The following is a 4,634-nucleotide window of genomic DNA, read 5'->3' on the forward strand; positions in this document are numbered from 1 at the left end:
ATCCAACAACCACCAAAACACTTAAACAATACTAAAGTTTTTTCATAGGAGTATACAGGTGTCCGAAATTTCATTTTAGCAGTTGACTTCGAACTTTTATCAGGGACGAGGCAAATCACTTTCACCACCGAATGTCATCTGTATGCAAGTTTACATCAAAACATATAAAAATCAAGTCATTTATTCATATGTCATGCGACTACACTTAATATTTTCAAGTTACTAGTACATATTTCAAGATACTACACTCAAAACCATTTTCAAATATCTAATTGACATTTTATTTCACTATATTTAACCATTTTCAAATAACTAGTAGACATTTCAAGTAACTACACTTACCCATTTTCAAGTCAATAAGTACACATTTCAAATCACTACACTTAACTATTTTCAATTAACTAAATCACATTTCAAGTCAATATACTTAATCATTTTCAAGTAACTATACTTTATTATTTTAAAGTTGTTAGTACACATTTCAAGTGACTACACTTAACCATCTTCAAGCATCGAGTTCACAATTTTAAGTAACTACACTAAACCGTTTTCAAGTCACAAGTTCACAATTTCAAGTAACTACACTTAATCATTTTCAAGTCACTACAATTAATAATTTTCAAATAACTTATTCACTAGTACACATTTCAAGTCACTAAACTCAAACCATTTTCAAATAGCTAATTAACATTTCAAGTCACTATACTTAACCACTTTCAAGTAACTACACTTAACCATTTTCAAGTCACCAAACCATTTTCAAATAACTAGTAGACATTTCAAGTCACTACACTTAACCATTTTTTCAAATAACTAATTCACATTTCAAGTCACTACACTTAACCATTTTCAAATAATTAATTCACATTTCAAGTCACTATACTTAACCATTTTCAAGTAACTACTTTACATTTAAAATAACTATACTTAACCGTTTTCAAGTCACTAAACTTAATCATTCATTTAAAGTCACCATACTTAACCACTTTCAAGTAACTAATTCACATTTCAAGTAACTACACTTAACCATTTTCAAGTCACTAGTAACTGATTTCAAGTCACAAGTTTGCAATTTCAAGTAACTACACTAAACCATTTTCAAGTCACTACACTTAATAATTTTCAAATAACTTATTCTCATTTCAAGTCACTACACTCCAACCATTTCAAATAGCTAATTAACATTTCAAGTCATTATACTTAACCATTTTCAAGTCATGTACTAGCATTTCAAGTCACTATACTTAATCATTTTCAAATAACTAGTAGACATTTCAAGTCACTAAACTTACCAATTTTTCAAATAACTAATTCACATTTCAAGTAACTACACTTAACCATTTTCAAATAATTAATTCACATTTCAAGTCACTATACTTAACCATTTTCAAGTAACTACTTTACATTTAAAATAACTATACTTAACCATTTTCAAGTCACTACACTTAATCATTCATTTCAAGTCACTATACGTAACCACTTTCAAGTAACTAATTCACATTTCAAGTAACTACACTTAACCATTTTCAAGTCACTAGTAACCGATTTCAAGTCACAAGTTTGCAATTTCAAGTAACTACACTAAACCATTTTCAAGTCACTACACTACACTTAATAATTTTCAAATAACTTATTCACATTTCAAGTCACTACACTCGAACCATTTCAAATAGCTAATTAACATTTCAAGTCACTATACTTAACCATTTTCAAGTAACTACACTTAACCATTTTCAAGTCATGTACTAGCATTTCAAGTCACTATACTTAATCATTTTCAAGTCACAAGTTCTCAATTTCAAGTAACTACATTTAATCATTTTCAAGTCACTACACTTAATAATTTTCAAATAACTTATTCACATTTCAAGTCACTAGTACATATTTCAAGTCATTTTCAAGTCATGTATTAGCATTTCAAGTCACTACACTTAACTATTTTCAACTAACTAATTCACATTTTCAAGTCACTATATTTAACTATTTTCAAATAACTACACTTAACCATTTTCAAGTCACTAGTTATTTTACAAATGATTTTACAAAAATCACTGTTAACATATTTGCAAAAAATTAATGATTTTGATTAGGAAATAAATAAATCTTTCCAATAGAATGATTTTGAATGGAGTGAAAAATACTATGCAAGCAAAGAAAGAAGGAAAAGAAAAGCATCTCAGAAATGTTCCCCCATCATTATCTTCATTCAACAATCAAAGTGCAAGGATAACAAATTGGATTATTCATCATTGATGCCTTTTATGAGAAAAGGAAGATATTGCATAAAACAAATAAGAAAGACTAAACAGAAGAGATTGAAAATATCTAAAGTTTAGATATTAAATTTATCTATTTTTAATTTATCTCTGAAAATTAGTCCAACTAACTTTTGAAAAGCGAAATATTACAAGTAAAAGTGAAGAGAGTGAGTAGCTATTTGATGTGAGGCAAACAAAGTTCCACATCTTGAACTATCAGACTCATATCAAAGTAATTTTTGCTAAACTTTTTTTTTCATTCAAAAGTTTTGAGGTGAAAGATTAAGGATCTATCTGTTTTATTTCTTGTACAAGGACAAGTAGACATTGAAAGATGCTTCTCAATTTACTACTACTTCTAACACATGGTGTAAATAGAAAGTGACAATGTGACCTTAAACATAGGCTTAAAAGAGGGCCAAAGTCTATGTTGCTTTTTCAAAATCAAAAAAATCCATTTTCCAACTTCTTTTCAATCTCTTCTATGTTTGTAATACTTGATATTGATGAAAATATCACTTCATTCTTTTGTGGATGATGTATGAAGCATCTTTTCGATGTTTAATATGTTATAAAGATCAAATCAAAGTTGTAGAATCACAATAATTGAATATTCAAGGAATTCAATTTAAAAACAACTTATATAAATGCACCTCTAACAGTAGTGGTATAACAATAATTTTCAGGAATAATATTCGGAACAAAATAATTGTATTGTTGAACAGCTTGACAAGGTGCTACATTTGCACAAAAAGATATGATAAAAAAATATCAGTGAATTTTAACCACATCCTTCATAAATAGGTCCAAGGGCATCCCAAAATTTTCCTATGCATTACTAGTTGCTCCTGTGCTAGAACTATACCAAAAGATGGCTTTCTTTATTTAGCATGATGTTAGATCTCAGAAAAGTGAAATACCAAAAAAATTAATATATCCTAAAAATAGAGTTCGCTACAGATTACGAAATAACAAATGGAGATAGCTCTTACCAAAGCCAAGCAGATCACTGGTTTGTGTTGGCCGGCGGCACTCCAGCGTGGGGAGGATGGATCAAGGCAGCAGCAGCAGCTATGGCTGCTTCGCCGACTGCTGCTAGTATTGGGCGGCTGTTTTTTGTTGAAATTGAGAGATTAGGGTTTATGTTTTATTTAAAAGGAAAGGGAAGGGTGGTGGGATCTCAGCCGTATGATCAATTTTGATCAACGGCTGAGATTAAACATATTTTAAAAAGAGTTAAAAATTGAATAAAATTTGAAGTTAATCACAAATTGGCTAAAAATTTATTATATAAAATCGTTGCTAATGATGATACTACTACTACTACTACACATTTACGAAAAGAATTAACAAAAATATTAATAAAATTACATGGAGAAATAATATATTCAAATTAATGAATTATAAAAGTGATACTGCAAAATAATTCATATATTTCAATTTGTGAATTTTTCTAAATTATGAATGTGACATGTCAATATGTATTTAATATTAATGTGTACAAAAATATTAATAATTGAAATCAAATAATTTTGAGAAAATAGCAGCCTAAAAGTAGTATTGAGAGGTCAAAATTGGGTGTCAACATCAGCCGTTGGATCAATTTTGATCAACGGCTGAGATTAAAATTACTTTAAAATGGGTCAAAAATAGAATTAATATCAATTTGATTAAAATTGATATTTATTGTGTACAAGATGGCTAGAAAATAAACACATTGAGAAATTGAATTAGGCCCGCTATTTTAATAAATGTGATAATGATGAGAAAAATAATAATATTCTTGTAAAATAAAACACATCATGCATGATTTTTGCTGCAATTAAGATTTCATTTTTTTTCTTGTTAATTAGTTGCTACTATTTCTATTTTATGCATATTTTCTTATTGGTTAAATCAAAAATCGAACCGTTAAGGACAAAATATCGATAAACAAAAAATTAATTAAAAAAATACCTTATTGATTTGATTATTGGTTTAACTTATTTAAAAATCGATAACCGATAAATCAAACTGATAATATATAAAATCAAACCGAATGGAGCGATGCACACCCCTAATTTCAAGAAAAAGAATTGTGAAAATTATTTTTAATATTGACCGTTGATCAAATATGAAGAACGGTTGAGATTAAAATTGAGGAGAGGATTCAAATTGGGATTAGAAATTCGGTTAAAAAAAGATTGAATTGAAGATTTCGATTAAGTTAATACAACGTATTAATATGATGAATTGTCGGTTAATTGGCTTCATTATTATTATATTTTCAATAGTGTATTATTACCTCAATCATATGATGTTAACGTATTATTCAAAAGATTTGTATATATAGATTAAGTTAGCTAGCTTTTAACTACTATGTACATCACTATACGA

The 4,634-nt window shown here is 28.1% G+C and overlaps 1 non-coding gene across 1 annotated transcript; it reads right to left on the reverse strand.

The window, feature by feature from the left end:
- Positions 1-2,169: 2,169 nt before the first annotated feature.
- LOC124895840 lies at positions 2,170-2,259 on the reverse strand. The gene has a single exon (XR_007051903.1). It is a non-coding gene; the product is annotated as a small nucleolar RNA snoR26 (small nucleolar RNA).
- Positions 2,260-4,634: the final 2,375 nt, after the last annotated feature.

This window comes from Capsicum annuum, unplaced genomic scaffold (genome assembly GCF_002878395.1).
Source record: "Capsicum annuum cultivar UCD-10X-F1 unplaced genomic scaffold, UCD10Xv1.1 ctg998, whole genome shotgun sequence".
In the NCBI taxonomy this organism is placed as follows: domain Eukaryota; kingdom Viridiplantae; phylum Streptophyta; class Magnoliopsida; order Solanales; family Solanaceae; genus Capsicum; species Capsicum annuum.